This window comes from Acinonyx jubatus, chromosome D1 (genome assembly GCF_027475565.1).
Source record: "Acinonyx jubatus isolate Ajub_Pintada_27869175 chromosome D1, VMU_Ajub_asm_v1.0, whole genome shotgun sequence".
Classification (NCBI taxonomy): Eukaryota; Metazoa; Chordata; class Mammalia; order Carnivora; family Felidae; genus Acinonyx; species Acinonyx jubatus.
In genome coordinates this window covers 61,400,528-61,421,630 of record NC_069390.1, presented here as the reverse complement: position 1 = coordinate 61,421,630, position 21,103 = coordinate 61,400,528, and the positions used below count along the sequence as shown (strand labels likewise).

General features: G+C 39.1%; 1 protein-coding gene across 1 annotated transcript in view; it reads left to right on the top strand.

The window, feature by feature from the left end:
* Positions 1-21,103, top strand: part of TENM4 (teneurin transmembrane protein 4) — a 2,866,770-nt gene that overhangs the window by 1,852,310 nt on the left and 993,357 nt on the right. The window contains exon 7 of the mRNA XM_053202558.1: positions 13,153-13,215. The gene's annotated coding sequence lies outside the window, so the exon portion shown is untranslated. The remainder of the gene's footprint in view (positions 1-13,152; positions 13,216-21,103) is intronic.

The following is a 21,103-nucleotide window of genomic DNA, read 5'->3' as shown; positions in this document are numbered from 1 at the left end:
ACAATATTTTTCTACACTAGATTTATATTACTGGCTCATTCTTTACACAAACATTTGCTGAACGCAAACACGTGTTCCAGTTGCTCTGCTGGATGTTAGACACTGAGAGATGTAGGGCAAGGTCTTGAAGACCTCAGTCTTAGAGGACTGACCTGGAGCCCTAAGTAATACAATGGGAAGGACTTTGACTGCTAACCAAGGATGCTGGATATTAATTCAGGGCAATAAGGAGCCACAGAATGACTCTAAGTCATTAGGATCCAAAGTGTCTCCCTTTGGAGACATGAGGAGGTTCAGGCAGTAATCCAGGCCAAGAGAAAAGTATAGAGACAAGGGAGTGACATTAAGAGAATAAAGCTTGGTGATCAACTGCATATGGCCAGTTAGGAAGGGGAAATGGTAGAGGATGTCTGTAAGGACAGTCCTTTGTGCCTCTAATGTATTCATTGAACACATATTCACAAAGCATCTACCATGCTCCAGGACACATGCTAAGAGCTGAGGACAGAGTAGTAAAGCTCAAAGACAAATGCTAGGTTAGGTAGGGAAGGGTCCATGAAAGCATAGAGGAAGGATTCCTGCTCCTGAAAGGAAGTAATATCTGAGAGACATCTGAAAGATGAGCAGAAATGAACTAGCTCAGGAGATAGAGAGGGAGAAGAGTGCTACAAGCAGAGAGTACAACGTGTATACAAAGACACTGGGCCAGGAAGTTCAGTGAATGCCCCTGAGGGTGGATGAAGCTCAGTGTGGATAACAGAGAGTAGGGTGGGAAGAGATGACAAATGAAGATCCAGGGGTATGTCTTAGGGAAGTTAAGGGAAGCAGAGTGAGAGGAACACCACTATCTTCCCCACCCCCATTCTGCCTTCCTCCTGGGTGGTCTGGGATTCTTGAAGAGACCAGAACTCTCTGGGAATGGAGTTGGAGGTCAAGACTTTAGTAGCTGGGGTGACCACAGGAAATCTCTTTCCCTTCCCCTCCGCCATCTTTTCCTCCTCCTCCTCCAGCCTTTTGTTCTCCCCCACCCCAAGCACACACACACCATGCTTTTCCTCACTCTTAGCCCTTTGTACCTACAATTCCCCTTGCTTGGAATACTGTCTCCCCAGAAATACCTTCAGGCTACTACTCAAGCATTATGTCCTCTCCAAAACTTTTCCAGACCCTGAGAAGGTTGAGTCAGATGCTTTCTTTGCTGTGTTGCTATAACCAGGAATCTCTACCATTATTCCAGTTTGTCTATCTGCCTCTCCCTTTAGATGCAGAATTCCTTGTGGGCAGAGGCTGTGTCTCATGTGTCTATAGATCTTCAGTACCTAACTCAGACTGGCATAGTTGATGCTCATATAAATAATTGTTGAAAGAATAAAAAAAAGTCAGGGGGCGCCTAGGTGGCTCAGTCGGTTGAGTGTCCGACTTCAGCTCAGGTCATGATCTCATGGTTCGTGAGTTCGAGCCCCACATTGGGCTCTGGGCTGACAGCCCAGAGCCTGGAGCCTGCTTTGGATTCTGTGTCTCCCTCTTGCTCTCTGCCCCTACCCGGCTCACGCTCTGTCTGTCTCTCAAAAGTAAATAAACGTTAAAAAAATTTGTTTAAAAAGAATTTAAAAAATCAAAACTCATGTTCCTACTAAGCATACATAGAAAAGTCTCTATTATCCCATGTAAGTCTTGATTATCCCTGAGTCATTGAAACTACTATCTTAGCATATGCTATTTAACCAGCCTGGACTTACACAACAATAGAGCTAACGGTGCTGCATGTTTCCTATAGGTTGAACAGACTTCTGAGTGCTTTATGTTTATTAACTCATGTAATACGCACAATTCCAGAATCTTTGACAGGGAAACAAAGTCAGAGAGGTTAAGTAACTTGTCCAAAGGTACACTCGTTAAGTGACAGAGCTAGGATTGAAGCCCTAGCAATTTGACACCAGATCAGTATAGGTTTATCAAAGCAATTTCACATCTATTTGTCCCAATTTATTTATCCTGAAACATCAACACCTATGTCTTTCTTACAGATGAAGAAAGCAAGAGCCAATGAAATGAAGTTGTTAGTTGTATTCTCTAAAGAAGAGATGGCCAAGATACATCCCTTTCTATCCACCTTCTGCAACCATGCTTGGTTCTTGTATATGCCTAAATGAACTATACCCACCTACTCCCTCCTCCCCCCACCCCAAGGTTTTAGCCCAAGGCTTTATCTCACATTCCATTCTGGCAATCTTGGTAAGAATTTCTGGGGAAGAAGATAATAAGGACATCTAATATCCTTTCAATATGCAGCCTAGAATAGGGGCACAACTAAGTGTTGCATTTTCCTTCCTTGGACCCACCATAGTTTTTCTGTTGCCTTCCAAATTGGAAGGAGTAGGACACCCCAAGAAATGGGTACTCTTCATACATGCACCCTCCCAGCATAGAAGAAAAGGAATAATCCTTAACAAGATAAGGATTTTGTTTGTTTCTGAGGTGGAAAAAACTCCATCCGTTATTGTGATAGCTTGATTATCTCCATGAGATCGCCATTTTGTCTCCAATCCATATTTCTGCTTACTGAGGATTATTTCTGTTTCAAGGAGGGAGAATTGAGTCACCAAAGCATTGTACTGTGACCAGTGCCCCTGATCTTGCCAGGGCCATGCATGTCACTAGACCTCTTCTTCCTTATGAATATAGCACAGTCTTGTTTTAGTTTTTTTTCTTTGGCTTTCACTGGAATCCATAGAAATAGAGGCAGGGCAAAACTCCTTCCAGATGCAATTATCAGGAAGAAATACTTTTATTTCAATGTCTCTAAATATTAACAGAAGTATAGTTTTACCATTGAGGAAAGCTAGGGTTGAGGTGCTGAAAAGGAGAGGAGGAGGAAAGGACTCAAGCATATTCCTCATTCTTATTTGTGACTTGGATATGAACATTGGTTTCAGGTTGAAACTTGGCAGCACAGAAGTATTTTAGCAAAAGTAATTTGAAGCAATAAAAAAGGCAGTTTGCCATTTTTATATAAGTAATAGAAGTTCAAAAAAGGCAAGTAAGAAAAAAAATCAAAGCATTATTAGTTTGGGGATTTTTATTGTGCTCTCATAACTAAAGGAATAAAAAGTTCCATTTTTCAAGGGCAAAATCTATAAGACAGTTCTGAGTGTGGATGGCCACAAAAACCAACAGAAAAGATACAAGATGAATAAGTCTGATTTCCGTGTCCGGCATATGGAGTTAATAGTTCATAATTAAGGCAAAGCATGTTCACATATGTTTTAAAAGAAGCATGTGTTGAGCATTCATATTGTACTAGGCCCTAGAGGAGAAGAGAAAAAAAATAAAGAGAGAAAAGCAAAACATTATTTTCACTTTCAAAGGATTCTAAAAGCCACACACACAAATACTACAAGGCAGAGAAGTAAAAACGGGCCTTAGTAAGCATGGAGACGGACATGGAAAGGGCAGCGACTTTGGAGTCAGAGAGACTTAGAGTTTCCACCTCCCGTCCCGTGTCATGTGGACAAATTATGTTATGTCTCCAAGCATCAGGTTCTTCATCTACAAAATGGGGACTTGGGCCTTGCAGAGTTATAAGAAATGAATACTATACAATACATGTAAAGTACCTTTGCCTTTGCCTGGCTGGTTGCCAACATCAAGAAACTGTTATTTCTCAGCCTCTGCTTCCCCAAGATGAGGGTACGGAATTAGCCACAAAAATGCTCAGGGAGCACTCTTCTTGCAGTGAAGGATCAGAAGCAAACAGAAATAAAGTCAGCTGCCAAGGAGGCATTACTGAAGGCCGGACACAGTCACACAGTATGCTACTCTAAAAATAGGAGCTGGGGTTGAATTTGGGCCTGTTTGTCTTTTCCCTGTGTCAAAAGGCCCCTCTAAATAACTCAACAAGACCCTGGTATTCAAAACACTACCCTAAAGTGCCACATATAATGGGGGAAATGAAATATTTATACTCTTTTTAGGATTTTATATTGTTTCTATAAAACAATACAAAGGCCAATACTTTTGCTCTTCCTGTCAAATTGTGTTTTGTTTACTAAAAGGATTCATCAAAAGAAGGTTTTTTAGAGGATTAAGTAGGAAGTGACTGATGAGAGGCCCTAAAGAAATATCTGGAGCTTACCCAAAAAGAGTACTGTATAAATTTGAGAATGAGAGTTTACCCAGGAAAGGAGAGTAAACAGAGCTGGGAAGGCTCTTTGAAGCTCAGAGACAGGCGTCTGGATGGCACCGTCCACCAGCAATCAGTAGAAGTGGATGATGACATTTGTGGGTTTTCTGCTGAAATGGCCACACATAATGAATGACAGGGTAATAAAAACAAAAAGGGTGGGGGCTAAATGTGATTTTCCATAAGGCTCACCATTCAGAGAGCCCTATGGGAATACCTGTAACAGCAGCAATGGTGAGGCGCTATGTAGGTACTTTACATTATTTACTGTGTATATGGCAGGCACGTGAATAGTATCCTGGGAAGTAGGCATTTTGGTGCCTATTCCACAGATAAGAAAACTCTAGAGAGGAAATAGAAAAGCCAGGAGTCAACAGCCAACTGGACAGTCCTAGAATGTGAATCCCTGCTCTCCCACTTTCTTTCTGGGTAAACTTGCTGAGCCTCAGCTTTCTCATTTACAAAAAGGAAATATAGACAATCACACCGAATTACTGATGTATACCTCAGAGATGGTCAATGTAGTGTCTAAGCACTACATTCAGTATAATCCTTGGTATGGAATAGTGGTAGGTGCTCTACAAGGCATATAGTAGGTGTAAATTAAAGTGATGGGTGGATAGATGGATTTGTGGATGGATGCATGGATGGACGGACGGACAGATGGATGGATGGATGGATAGACAGACAGAAACACATAATAAGCTAAAAGACAAAATATGTCTGCTGAACATCAAATTTATGGCCTTCTGTTCTTCATTTTAGCTTGAAAAGAGCCCCAAAAGTGGTATGAAATATATATGATTAGTCCCATTTGAAATGTGAATAAACCTGAAGCCTAATCTCAAATTAATTTGCCCCAGGCTCATTCACATAATTAGGTTAGTTGACACATATTCATTGATCACCTATCCTGTGCCACGTACTGGGGATATGGTAATAAAATAGATAAAACCCCTCCTCACATACAACTTACATTCTATTGAGAGGAAGGGGGAATAGAAAATGAGGAAAACAAATAATGTAGGTATATATTCATACCTTGAGGAGCTGGGACAAGGACAGGAATCCATATCCCTGGGGCTGCAAGATCACATAGACTAGACTCGGATCAGAGATCATGCATGTCTACCACCCACAGACTCCCAAGTCACAGGATCAAATTCCCACAGCTGCAGCAGCCACTTTCTGAATTCAGTTCTGTGTCTCTTAAAATTGCGCATTTAACCGCGGCATTCATGTGGCACAGGTGGAGCCGAAGTGCAGGGGTTCCCCACCCTGTTATAGCTTGATCCCTGAGAGTCCTGACAAGAGCTGACCTCAGGGCTTTCAAACCAATGGAAAAATTGGGGTCACTCTTTGCTCTATTGTGTTGCATTAGTTGTGCTGTGGTTTCATAGCTTCATGGAAGCAAAGCAGATGGGGTCCCTGACCTTGGGTGTTGACAAGCTAAAAAAATAAAAAGAAATAAAACATCCCCAGGCTACATGGGGTATCGGGATAATATCACACCATAGCTAAAGACCAGACCCTGCCCAACATTCATAAGTGATGACAGTAGTTTAGCACCAACATAATGATTATGACTCTTACGTTAAGCACTTGGGCTATACCGAGTCCTATAATGAAGGATCCAAACCACAGAGAAAATATGACCTCAACCATCTATAAAACAAAGATAGACTTAAAATGCTTACTTCCTAATTATCTCTTAATCTGTCCATTTCTCTCTACCCTCACGGCCATCCCTGTAGATCACACTGCTGTCATCTCTCACTGGAACTACATGGAGCAACCCTTGAACTGCTCTCCCAGCTTCTCTCAATTTTTTCTGATATTCTTTGGAAAAAGTACTCACCCCTTAGCATAGTTTACAAAGCCCCTCTTTGCCCAGGCCACAGCCATGCTGGACTCCTTGTCACTCCCCCAAATATGCCATATTCCCCCTAATAGCCAACTATGCATATGTTGTGCCATCTCTTTGGGATTTCCTTTCTTCAGTTGGCCAACTACTACTCATCCATTCTCTCATCTGAAATGTTACCTCGCAACATTTAATACTAATTTTAATTCTCCCTAAGTTCCAAGACTAGGTTGGTGATTCCTCCCATGTAGTACTCTCCTGTAACTTGGTCTTCCCATTTGGTAAGAATGGAATAAGTAAATAAATGCCTGAAATTGAATTATACTGTCTCCTCCCAACACACACACACACACACACACACACACACACACACACACACACGTATATATAATGGAATATTACACAGCAATGAAAAAGAATGAAATCTTGCCATTTGTAACAACATGGATGGAACCGGAGGGTATTATGCTAAGTGAAATAAGTCAGAGAAGGACAGATAAAATATGTGGAATTTGAGAAACTTAACAGAAGACCATGTGAGAAGGGAAGGGCAAAAAATAGTTACAAACAGAGAGGGAGGCAAACCATAAAGGACTCTTAAATACAGAGAATAAACTGAGGGTTTATGTGCAGGGGGGAGGGGAAAATGGGTGATGGGCATTGAGGAGGGCACTTGTTGGGATGAGCACTGGGTGTTGTATGTAAGTGACAAATCACAGGAATCTACTCTCAAAGCCAAGAGCACACTGTATACACTGTATGTTAGCTAACTTGACAATAAATTATTTTTAAAAACAGGACAAAACAAAAACCCAAAGCTTATAATCCTTCTAGACCTTTAGAAAAGTAGTCAATCATAACATTGCGTGCTAGGGGAGGGCTTGTTTGTTTATTTATATGTCTACCCATTTAAGGACACGTGACATTGGAATAAGAATCCATTGGTCCCAGTTTCTGTGAAATAGTTGTGCTCTGTTGAAAGCTGTGTTCTCATTTGGAATGTCAATTGTTACTAAGAAAATCAAAGTTTATGTCTGTAAAGTTAATATGAGACAAGTTAATATGTCTCATTATCTGATAGTTTGGCACTGGATCCAGCAAACATTTGGTGCTAAATAAATATTTGTTGGAAAATCTCTCCTTATTTTACACACTATTTCTCACCTTGTCCATATTTGCTAACCTTTCTTCCAAATGCCTTCTGGTTTGACCAAAAACATAAATGCATCATCAAAAGCCAAAAAGAAAGAGAAACAATATATATTAAGTGACAGGTTTTATGCCAGGCCGTATGGTATCTACACTATCTCATTTGTTTTCTTTGAAATACTTGAAGTTGCATATATATTACCTTATTTTGTCAATGGAAACGTAAAGCCTATATAAGGTTCAGTGACTTTCCTGATGTCACAGAGCTGGAAATTGTGAAGCCAGCCAGAATCTGTCTAATGTACTCTTTAGCTGTGTACCATGTGATCTGAACAACTAGCATTCCAGAATTGATTTACATAGCTTTATGAGAATAACCATTCTTCATTTTTAGGTGACCATTTTAATGAGTCAGGGATGATTTTTATGTTTAAATTTGGGTCTTCATGTTAAAACAACCAGTCTCATTACTTCAAATGCAAGAGCAGTATTTAATGCTATATCTTGAACGATTATACCTAAAATTCATCTCTATTTTTATTCTTTAATTTACATCTCCAAGGCTCTTTCTCTTTCTCTCTGATTAAGAAGACTGTGCTAACTCTGAAATTCTGGTGGCCCTGAATTTTTATTATCTCTCATTTTCATGTTTCCTTTTAACTTACATCAAATTTGGGCATATAACTCTTTCTCTTACAACTACTGCCTAGCAATGTTTCCTACAGTAAGTGTAGTTACTATAGGACCATTATGCTTGGATTTGTTGAGGTGGCACCTCCTCCACCTTCCCACTCCCAACATATTAGTTCAGCCACTTATTTTAAGTTATAGAAATCACCCTGAGGTAGCTTAAGCAAAAAAGTGGGATTTATTACAAGAGAAAAACATCATCTCCTAAAACACAAGGTCAGGAATGCAGGTGAAGCGGACTCTCTCCATCTCTCATCTTTGTCCCTCTCTGTATGGTATTTAATTCTTCTCCCTCTGGAGATTGGCTTTTTTGGTCTCTGGTCCACAAGAAAAAAGTCCCAAGTGTCCATTTCCAGGTCCCAAATGTACACCTTACAATTTAGCCACCAAAAAACAGAACAAAACAAAGCAAAACAAAACAAAACAAAACAGAAACAAAAACAGAAAGTAATTCTCTTGATCCAACTTCCAAACTTCTTGGGAAAGAATTCTGAGTAACAAGATGGTAGCACTGGTCCAAGCAACTGTGGCCAGGAAGGTAATGTCTTTCTTCAGAATCGCTGTCAGAGGTCTATTCTGGAAGGAGGTGGGGGGCTTAAATAGAGATAACTGACGAGTAAACTGACGAGTAAACTGAGAGTAAACTGACGAGATTCTGAAATAGTTCTGCTACTTTCCCCTCATTATCTATTTTCTCAGCTGTCTTTCTGGCATTGAGGATGGTAAAGCCAGAATCAGAGATTTAAAGATCATAGTAAGTGTTTTGGCAGCACTTACAAAGGAGACTTTGCATGGTGAAAACCATGAGGGCAGGGACCACATCTCTCTGTTTACATCTGTGTCCTTAATGCCCCCCAATGGTGCCTGGCAGTCAGTGGAATGGGAGATCTACTGTTAAAGGATGCATGAAACTCAAGGGAAAGTGTTGTTCATTATACCCCCTTACTGGCACAAGAAGGAGAGTGAGAAATGAAGAAAACAGATGAGGAAAAGTAATTCCAAAGTTAACATATCAGAGACAGCGCTGGAGGATATTCTCTGCCTGATTGGCACGTAAAAATTATCTGCCTCCAAGCGAGCACTGGATAAGCATTGTCAGTATCTAGGATTTGAGAAATGGCACTAGTGCTTGGATGTCTTTTTAAAGCTTCTGAGGCAAATCCTGTACAGAATCCAAGAAGCTCTGTGTATATATACACGTTTATAATGAAAGAGCCTTTCTTATACAGGAAAGCTTGAAAAAGATGAGCAATTCCATGAGCTCTAAATAATTAAACATCATTCTCTGTATAGAAACCTTCATATTCTAAAAATCATACCCTTCTGATTATTTCCTATAGAAATCCAGATTATTGAAAATGAAATGTTTTCCAAGTATATCCTCTAGGGTGGATTTTGTTGTTTTGTATAATTTCTTGATTTTTTTTTTTAAATTGCTGTGTCTCATTGTAAGGCATACTTTTTACTCACCCGGAATTCATGTGCCTTGTTAAGTGGACATAGATGGTTGTTTTAGGAGGGGCTGGGAATAGAAGAGGGAAGTGATGAAAACATCTTTTAATTTGAACTTTGGTGCATGAGTTCCTCTGGTAAGTTGCTGTTTGTTCTCAGTCAAATGCATTTGTTTAAAAATGGGAGATTGGGTTCGGTGATCTTTAAAATTTCCTTATATGTGGAGAAACGGGAACCCTCTTGCACTGTTGGTGGGAATGCAAACTGGTGCAGCCACTCTGGAAAACAGTGTGGAGGTTCCTCAAAAAATTAAAAATAGACCTACTGTATGACCCAGCAGTAGCATTGCTAGGAATTTACCCAAGGGATACAGGTATGCTGTTTCAAAGGTGCACATGCACCCCCATGTTTATAACAACATTATCAACAATATCCAAAGTCTGGAAAGAGCCGAAATGTCCATCAACTGATGAATGGGTAAATAAATTGTGGTTTATATACACAATGGAGTACTACAGGGCAATGAGAAAGAATGAAATATGGCCCTTTGTAGCAACGTGGATGGAACTGGAGAGTGTGATGCTAAGTGAAATAAGCCATACAGAGAAAGACAGATACTACATGTTTTCACTCCTATGTGGATCCTGAGAAACTTAACAGAAACCCATGGGGGAGAGGAAGGAAAAAAAAGAGGTTAGAGTGGGAGAGAGCCAAAGCATAAGAGACTCTTGAAAACTGAGAACAAACTAAGGGTTGATGGGGGGTGGTAGGGAGGGGAGGGTAGGTGATAGGTATTGAAGAGGGCATCTTTTGGGATGAGCACTGGGTGTTGTATGGAAACCAATTTGACAATAAATTTCATATATTAAAAAAATAAAATAAAATAAAATAAAATAAAATAAAATAAAATAAAATAAAATTTCCTTATATTACCTTACATATCTTCAATCAGAAAGTATTTATTGACAAGGAATAATTTCTGGGAAGCAAATCTTTGAGACAGTACTAAGTATGAGGAAGACATGGGGGAAAAGCAATCTTAAGGTGGCACCGTTTATAATAGGACAAATATAGAAAAATCCTAAATATCTAATATAAAAAAATGATCATATAAATTCATGGTCTTTCCTACAGATAATATGGTAAAGTGATTCAGATCAAAGTGGGAAGGTCATGGTGCCACCCTGACTTGGGGCAAAACCACACTTGAAACAGGAACCAACTGGAGTATATTCAGAGAAGGCCCAAAGGCTGGTGAGGGAACCAGAAATAGTGTCACGTGAGAAATACTGGGGGAGCTGGGGATGTTTAACTGGCAGAGGAGGAAACTCAGGGATTTGAACGAGAGTTGCTGTGGAAAAAAGGGAGTAGAATAGTTTGTAGGGTCACATGGGAAAGAATTAGGACCAATAAATGGAAAGTGCTGGAGGATCAAACTTAACGTAGGAGATCATAGAATTTTGCGTACTTCAAGAGTGAGATATGCTGTCTCTGAAGAACATAAGTGCTCTACAATTGGACAAGTACAGTATGGTTCTGCAGAGATGGGAATGTTGAATCTGAAGTACTATACCAGGAAGGCCAAAGACCTTTAAAGTCCCTTCTAGCCCTGAGGTTTGGTGGTCTTAAGAACTTTGAGAAAAGCAGATTAAGGCAAAAAGTCCAATGAGAAGACTGTCACTTGATTCTTTTTTCGTAAGGTAACTTTCAATGTCCTATTTAATCTCATTACTTTCTTATTCCAAATCCACTAAAGCCACCAACACAATTCATAAGCTATGTGCTTCCCCTGACACTCCTGTTTGGGCTACCACATTTTCCTTTCACCCTTGTATTGAATTTACAATCTCCCTTTACAGAGAAATTCATGGGAAAGTTTATGTCACCTCCATAATGAACTCATATGAGTAGACAGATCTAGGAGATATAGGTAAAAGTGTTTATTTTTAATATTTTACATTTACAGAAGCAGTGTGCACTTATTAAAGAAAAATGTAAAAAGTCGAGAAAAGTAATAAGTAGGAGAAAAGGTCTATAATTCAAATATACTGTGACCAAAGAAAGTTAACATTGTGGATTTTCCTTCTTGTCATGTTCAATGCCTTTGTAGCATATAGATTCAATTTAACACAAGAGAGATCTTTCTGTATTTGATCTCCCAGCAAATAATTAAATGAGCTTTTTCAAGAGTTAAAAATTCTTCAGTGAAAGGACTGAATAACCATCTGTCAAGAATGTCATAAAGGGAAGTGCCATCTTTAGATAAGAAGATGATCTAAATGAGGCGTTGACAAAATTTTAATATAAATGTCCAGATAGTAAATATTTTAGGCTTTGCAGGTCATACAGTCTCTGTTCCAACCACTCAACTCTGCTGTTGTAGCACCAAAGCAGCCATAGACCGTATGTAAACAAAATGGATATGGCTGTGTGCCAATAAAACTTTATCAAAACAGGCTGTGTGCCTGTAAAATTTTATCAAAACAGGGCTGGATTTAGCCCATGGGCTGTAGTTTGCCAGCCTCCTAAACTAAACCAAATGGCTTAACTAAACCAAATAGCTTATTGGCGTCTTATAACTTCAAAGCTCTTATCAGAACAAAAAGGAGCTGAAAGCCTCATTCAAAACTAATAAGAGTTTTGGCAGACCTCTGTAGTCACGTGAGTAAAGAGACAAATTCAAGAAAGTCCACCAAGACAGGTCTCATCAGGCAAACACTAATTTTTGGCAATTAGACACCAGAAACCCAAGCCAGAAGGCTGAATAATAAATGGTCTTGAGAACCGAATAGATTTCAAAAATGAAGACAAGCCATTTGCACCCTATGAAGACAGAATCCAGGCAAGATGAATGGAAAGCAAATATTTACAATAAATTTAACTCAGTGCCTAGTATATAAATGCTTAATAAATAGTAAATTCTTCTATCATAGTCTTATTCATTCAGTCGATATTGTTATTCATCAGACATTTACTGAGCACTTACTATATGCAAGGAAGTCTACAAGGTACTGACAGTATAGCAATAAATAAGGTACATAACAATACAAAACTGTAAAGACCAGATTCTTTGGTAAAATTTCACAACCCGAGCTATTAATGGTAAGGTAGAATTAGAAGTAAGATGCTGTAAGAACGCGGTGGGCATGCACCTGAATCAGGCATAGTGGTCATTAGGGGCTTTTCAGAGAAGATGGTTGCTGAATGATTCCTGAGCATGAATGGAGTCAGGTTGTTGAGAGGTCTTATGGGAACTGGGAAGGCATGTCTTATGGGAACTGGGAAGACAGAGGGGTCCCCATACTCAAAGGCCTGTGGATGAGGGTGAGTGAGTAATTTTCTAGAGATGCGAATGAATTAGTAAGGCCAGGAAGAAGAGAGCAAGTTCAGAAGGCACAGAGCCTGGAATTTGCTCCTGACGAGCCCTGTTAACCTGGTAAGCAGTTTTGCCTTGACCCTCAAAGTGGGAAGCTATTTTAAGCAGCGAAGTAACTTGATGAGATCTACACTTTAGAAAGACCAGCAAGATGCATTTAATGGTACATTAGAGGGTTTTCATTAAAACTTTGCTGGTTCTGGTTGAGGGCTCAACGTGCAGGTCAGAAGGAAGAGCTGTACAAGAGACGTATGGAGTTGTAGCTGAAGAAGTAGAAGCAAGGTGATTCAACTATGTACCCTCCCTTTCCTTCCCACCCCACACCCAAGCCTGCCTTGTAATACATTTCTATCAGAATATGGTCAACTATGTCCCTTGCTCACAAATATCTCTACTTCCACAAGAGTGACGACACTCTTCTCCACTTTGTCTTTACAGATCGGTCGTTGAGAGCGCTTGGATTTTCCACAGGTCCTTCTCCCCAGATAGCTGGTCATGTTGGTGAGTTATATGGTTCTTTATCTTCCGTTTATCACCTTTGGCCATGAGCGAAATTGTGGTAAAGGCTTGAGTTGAGTAGTACTTTTTTTTCTTTTTCTTGGGCTATTTTGTATTCATGATTCTCTGACCTCCTGCCATAGCCTTCAGAACTCTACCCATGCTTGTAGCTAGGTACAATATATAGGTACAGTGGGTATATAGGTATTCTATACACCTTTAGGCCAGGGTTGCATTGCTGATCAGTTGTGTCTCAACCAAGCGTTCGTGATGCATATATAAAGTTTAAATCCTCTAGAGATTTTTTGACGCTCCAGGGAATCCTGTTACCAACTGACAAATATATCTGAAAATTCTATAAGCGCTTTTTTTTCTTCAAAATGTGATCATTTATTCACGTTGGAAGTGTGCCTAATGTTCAATAATGAAACTTTGCTACCCCGCCTGCTTTTGTTTGATATTGATGAAATGTTGATGATGAGGTGGTTTGTCCCAGGTTGGAAAAGAATGAAAGGGGAGACATTAAAATGAGATATTTCAAGACTTCCTGAAAAGATTTCATAAGCGGCATTCCCATGGAAGAATGGAATATATTTCCAGACATGTTACCCATTCTGTTCTCTTCTTCAGAGCATGTTTTGTAGTTTTTGAATGATTGGCTGGGATATTGTTCTGGCTTTTTGTTCTGTTTTTTTTTTCTTTCTTTCTTTCTTTTTTTGAGGGAGGTTGATTTGGAGTTTTGTTTATTAGGAGGGATAGTACCTAGAGGTGGGTGATAAGAAGCTTGTCTTTTATTTCTATAAAGAAAAGAGTTTATTCTGGAGACTAAGTTGTTCCTTGCTTTTAGTGCAAAATATTTCTTGATGTGTAAATGCAGATTGAGCATAATAAATGTACTTAGAAGGAACAGTTAACATAACACATTTTTTTCATGCCCACACATTTTGCCTGTATAACTAGTAATAATTTGAAGAAAACAGAGATAGGTTTGAAAAATATAATTCACTTTATAATAATTGGTTTCTTTTTGTAGTTTTCTCCCCTCTATTACCACCATTGTCAACGTTTCACTACCTCTTTATGTAGTCCTGGGGCAGTGATTTGGGGATTTTCTGGGGCAGCCACAATTTTTTATCCTTTTTCTCATTGATATATTTGGAGTCTCAGACCTTGTGCTTTGATTTTTGGTTCAGAAAATAAAGTCAGTACATGCCTTCCACCCACCTGTTTCCATATTTCTCCATCCCTTCCCACATTCCCATCACCATGCCTCAGGAATGCCTCGCTGCTTTTACTTTTGGTTCTAGGCCAATTCCATTTCATTTTTCCCTTCAACTACGATGTAATCACTTCTGGATTGTCAGCACATTGTTGAAACCATTGATACACTCAAATCGTTTCGTTTTTTTAACACCGTAAAAAGCAAAATCAGAATTTCAAGTACATTTGAAAAACATACCACACGTGTCTCAAAATCCCCAAATGCCATCCGAAATCAGTTGCAAGGAACATTTCTGGTGTGTCCATCAGCACACCTGTAGGAAATTATTTATAAATCTACAATACTGTTTAATTTAGTTTGATCGCTAACGCTAACATAGGACAGAGCAACACATGTTTCAGTCCAGTTATTTACGTAACAAGGAAATGGTACATTAATTTCATTTGAAATCAGTTTTTGCCTTTATGGCAAGTTGGAGAGAATAACTTGTCCATAATCTCGACACAAATGGTTCATAGATATTCTGTAAAACAATAGAAAAATAGGAAGCAGTACTATCACAAGAATGATTATGCCTTTAGATGACGTGTTTTGGCCATTCCCCTGAGGTGTTTGAGTGGGCTGGCAGATTCTAACTTTTCCATGTGAGACGCAAAATTAAAACAGTAATAATAATAATCTAAGGAGCATGGTCGATGAATGCTTTGTTTTACTTTGAGGCTAAGTTTACTCAGGATTAAAGACCAGTCTTTTCTCACCTGACATTTACCTCGAATGTTACATATTCCAGTAGCCACTCAATAATTCACATTGGGCTAATGTTTTAAACTGCTGTATTGATGTGACATGAATGCTGTGAAAATTAAGTTATTGTATTTTGTTCTGCAGTGGTGTTGCTGTCAGATATTATATTTTTCTTAGTTTAGACATCTTTAACCACTGACATCTCTCCTTAAAATGTATACCGATAACAGGAATACAGATCTTTTACCTCAGAGCTAAACCTGGCTCTTGGTCAGATTTCTCTTGGTTCTGGAAATTAGATGGTCCTAATTACGACTCTTGTGTCTCGAATGATTCCCACCAGAGTAGGCAACCTGGGTTAACAACTTGATGATAGAGCCTCCACAGGCCAGGATGACAGGAGTTGTGGAATTGGCAAATGCATTTCCTTAACTTCAAGACAGATTCGGTTATGAAAAGGACCATTGATTCAATTATAGTGTTTGAGGGCAGTTTCTGGTGTAGAGGCAGTGCACTTCTATTTATGTGCAAACTAACTTTAAAGACCTTAATCAACAGCATTAATTTACTCACATACACACCACTTATTTTAAATGTCGTAATCAAAATTCGAGTCTAAATCTTCGTAACCTTTGGGATTCTTTGGAATCTTTCGGCCGTCGGCAGTTACACATTGCATCCTTTTTAACACTTTTGCGAGTGACACCATGATTTCAAGGCAAATGGAAGGAGACTGCTGTTGGATCTGCATTAGCTTTGTGGTTAGAGTCATAGTTTTTTGCTTAACTGAACTAATTATCTCACGAGATTTCTTTTAAAAACTCAGACTTAGCTTCTGACAGATAGACCACAGACACCCACGTGGCAGATCTTCTCGAAGCATGACTGGACACCATCTACCTCTGGTAGATGTGAAAATTCTATGAATCACTAGAAGATATTTGGTGATTTGCACTGCCTTTAATTGCAGTGCCCGGGATGTGCAGATCGTTGTCGGCCTGTTGTGACTTTTTGCTATCCTGTGACACCATGGTACAACCTTTCTGAGGATATTTTGAGCAGTTAGTATGTATCTAAATTCAAAAAGTATTGCCACCAATGTAAATATCTCATCCAAGATGTCCATTTGAACACATCCGCCTTCTACACACCACCAAGCTCATACACAGACAGGCAATAATAACTTTGTCACAAATTATTCCTCTTCCTAGCAGCTGGAGAGTTCTTTCTGGCATCCCTTGTAATACACATTCAGATTTCAGCAAGGGTTCCTCCTAGAATTAAGGAAATAAAGCAATTAACATTTCAAAGGGTACACATCTGTAGAAACAAAAAAAGACAGAAGCTGTGAACAATCACTTTAGTACCTATAAAGATCACTACCTACAGTGTTTCCTCTTTTGTTCTTTCTCATCCTCCTCCCTGTTAGTGTTTGTGTGTAATTTTATTACACGCTGTAATACAATAGTTTCGGGTTGGAGTATTTTTCTCTGAGTCGGTACCTAGGGTGACCACACATCCAGCCCAGAATCATCCATGTGTGCCTGACACCCACATATAACTGTTAATAGGACTCTGTCTAGCTCTCAGAAGATCCAGGTTTGAATGACAAATTCTACAAATGGAGAAGGAGCCCCAGTCAAATCATAAAATGCTTCTGGCTGAACAAGTGCCTACACTGTCCTTCTGTCCATCAATCCAGGTGGCTGAGGACGGAGGAAGTGTCATTTTCCTCATGACAGAAAGAGAAAAGGAAACTTGGGCAAACTTATCCAAGGAAACTAAATAAAGCGTTTCGGTGGCCTCAACTTGGGAATGTGACAAGGACTCTCGCAGGCAGCCTGGGTGGCAAGAAATAAGGTGGTGTTTGCTGTGAAGAGGCAGGCCTGGCACCGAGAAGGCAAGATGCCAAGCAGGAGCCCCTGGGTATGTGTCATCCTGCGGGGCCCATGCTTAGTTCTTACCGAGTCAGAGAATCTGTGTTTTATGAATATTGCAGTTGCTCTGGTGCCCCTGTTTCCTTTGTTCTTGGCAGTGTTATTTTGAGAGATGTCAATCGCTCCGCTATACAAATAGGCAAAGGCCCTTCTCTACCCCGAGCCTACATTTTTAGAGGCAGAATACCATATTCACGGGAACCTGGCATCATCCCCAGGAGCATCGGGGATCCCAAACCACAAGGGACGCAGAACTCACCAGGACCCAGTTCTGGCCATCTACATAGCTGAGAACCAAGCCACGCTCTGTGCATCATTTAATGCATAGAATATTCCCTAACCCTTATTCTATCGCCATTGGCCTTTGTCTCTCCCTGCCCTCCCTTCCATGCTTTTTCTCTATTTCTTCTTCCAGTCCCATCCTCCTTCAGGGCCTCTCTCTTCACTAATTGCAATGCATCTTTGGTGGAAACTGATGGCCCCTCTTAATTTTAAAGATAAGCAAACTGAATATTTTAAACTGTCTCTAAATGGAATCAGAGGAGCAATGATGTTGATTTTGAACTAAAATATTTTTATTTTATTTTAAATGCATTTGTCACTAGCTCTCCAGGTAAAAATTGCTCTTGGTTCAGTGTGCAGGGTTTTAATGATCTTTTTTTTCCCCTCTCTGTCTCATAATTTCGCTACAGTTTGTAAGCATGAGGCTTGCAAACCCAGCTTGGTGCAGAGGAGGCGGCCGGGGAAGCACATTGGTCGCTAGGCATGTGCTGCATATTGTGGTAAGGGATGTGTTCAGATAAGCAGCAGGGTGTTCTAGAGACCGTGCAGGCATCTCTTGGACAAATATTTACAGGGTGTCTATTGGGTACCAGATGCTGCTGGGCCCTGCAGGTTCAGTGATGAAAAAGATGATTAGATGAATCTCAAGATGGATCTCAAAGATCAATAAACAGCACAGGTGTAAGAAGATGGCCACATCTGGCCTCCACGTCTGACTTAGCCATTGACTTAGCCGTTTACTTGTGGAGCATTTCAGTGTGACTTCACCGCTCTGATCCTCAACCCTCCCCCCCCACCCCCAGGGGACATGTGCAGGACCACCCAGAGGGAGTTAAAGGATTCATTTGAATCAATTTTGCATATTCTGATTGGTTGGGATGGAGGCTCGCTATGGGTTTCTTGTTTTTCTACAGGAACCGAGTCATTCCAGCACATTTGTTTACAATGTTTCCTTTCTGGTGCCTATGTGCCCAGCCCCCAGTAAACGTCTTGGGCTTCGGTATTAACTCTCTTATGGGCTTCCCTGGGCAAAAACATTACACACATTTGCTGCATTTTCGTTGCAGGAGGTAGAGTGTGTGTGCTGTGTGTGTACCTTTACAGGAAGGAGACAGCATGAGGGAAAGGGCATGAGGATTCCTCCAGACCCCACCTGTGCCTTTTCCCTTATAATCCAGCTGTGTATTCTTTGCTACGTTACTGTTAAATCTTAGCCATGGGGACAACTAAAAAAAAATCCTTTCTAGATACTAATGAAGAAATGGAAAATAACAAGCGTTGGTGGAACCCTTGTCCACTATTGGTGGGAATGCAAAAGAGTGTGACCATTGTGCGTAATGGTATGACTGTGCCTCAAACGATTAAAAGATAGAATTACATATAGTCCAGCAATTGCACTCCTGGGTATATACTCAAAAAAAATGAAACCAGGATCTCAAAGGTGTATTTGTACACCCATGCTCATAGCAACATTGTTCCCAGTAGTTAAAATGTGGAAGCAATTCAGGTATCCATCAATGCATGGACGGATAAGCCACATGTAATACACACACACACACACACACTCTCTCTCTCTCTCTCTCTCTCTCTCTCTCTCTCTCTCTCTGTCTCTTTGATTCCATGTACATGAGGTACTTAGAGTAATCAAATTCATGGAGACAGAAGGTAGTTGTCAGGGGCTGTGGAAAAGAGGAAAGCAGGAGTTCATTGCTTAAAGGGTATTGAGTTTCAGTTTTGCAAGACAGTAGATAGATGGTGGTGATGGATACACAACAGTACCTGTGTGCTCATTGCCACTGAAATGGCACTTTAAAAAGACTAATATAATAAATGTTATTTTTTTCACAATAAAAAATAGAAAAAAAATCCTTTTCCTATTGGAAAGATCTGATGCCTTTGTTGAAAAATAAAATGACTGTATAAATGGAAGTATTTCCATCTCTCTGTTCTGTTCCATCAATCTATTTATTGATCTTTATGTCAAGACTACGTATCTTGAATACTGTAGGTTTATAGTAAGTCTCGAAATCAAGTAATGTTAGCCCTCCAATTTTGTTTTTTCCAGATTGTTTTGGATATCCTTGCATTGCCGTATACATTTTAGAATCAGTTTGCAAATTTCTACCAAAAAAAAAAAAAAAAAGCCTCCTGGGATTTTGGAAGGGCCTTGTTGAATCTATAGATCAATTTAAGATGAGTTGATTTCTTCAGAAACCGAGCATGGCATAGCCCTCCATATATTCAGATCTGCTTTAATTTCCCTTGGTATTGTTTTGTACTTTTCAGTGTACACATTTTCCACATATTTTGTTAAATTTATTTAAAAATATTTTATGTTGTATAAACACTATTATAAATGATACCTTTTACACATTTGCTGCTAGGATATACAACTATAAGTGATTTTTGCATATTGACATTATGCCTACTATCTCACTAAATACATTAGACAGAATGTATTATATAGTCTAGGTTTTTTTTTGGATTTTCTAGGTAAGTGATTACATTATCTGCAAGCAGAAACAGTTCTGCTATATTCTAATTTTTTTTTGCTTGTTTCTTGCCAATATTTCTCTTTTAGTTATGATGTTTACCGTAGGATTTCTGTGGGAGTCCTTCATCATGTTATGGAAATTCCCATCATTCCTAGTTTTCTGAGAGTTTTTTAAATCATGAATGGGTTTTGAAATGTATAAATTTCTTTTTTTGCATCTATTAAACTGATCATGTGTTTTTTCCTCATAAATTTTGTGGTAATATGGCAAATACCATTAACTGATTTTTAAATGTTAAGACACCTTTGCATGGTGGCGGGAACAAAACCTATTTGGTCATGTTGTTTTATCCATTTTTATACTGTTGATTCAGTTTGTTAATCTTTAGTTAAATAGTTTTGCACCTATGTTCATGAGAGAACTTGTCTAATTTTTTAATGTTTTATCACGTTTTGTCAAGTTTTGGTGATGCTGGCTTCATAAGACAAGTTGGAAAGTTTTTCCTTCTCTTTTCTGAAGTAATTCATGTAGATGGTTTAAATTTCTCTTTTAATGTCTGATAGGATATTATTTCTTCACTTTGATATCTGATAGGATTTGCCAGTAAAGCTTTTTTAGGCCTACAGTTGCATTTTGCTTGTTTGTTTGTTACCAGAATTTAATAGTAAATTCAATTTATTATTAGGTATAGCATTATTCAGGTGTTCTATTTTGTTTTCTTGAGTAAGTTTTGCTAAGTTATATTTTGAAGGAATTTGTCTAACTCTTGAGTTGTTGAATTTGTGGCACAAAGTTATCCATAATATTTTTTTAATACCCTTTCCATGTCTATAGGATCTGTAGTAATTAGCCCACATTTTTGCCTGGTATTAGCAATTTGTGTTCTCTCTCTTTTCCTTGATCAGTCTAGCTAAAGTTTTATTAAATTTCTCAGACATTTCAAAGAATTGACTTTGTTAATTTTCTTTATTGCTTACCAATTTTCTGTTTTCTTCATTTCTACACTTATTTTTACTTTTTTTTCTAGTTACCTTACATTTACTTTGCTATTCTTTTTTTGGCATCTTAAGCTGAAACCTGAGATCACAGATCATTTTTAAGCATTCTTTATTTTTTAAGTGGTTTATTTATTTATTTATTTAGAGAGAGAGAAGAGAGAGAGAGAGAGAGAGAGAGTGTGTGTGTGTGTGTGTGTGTGTGTGTGTGTGTGT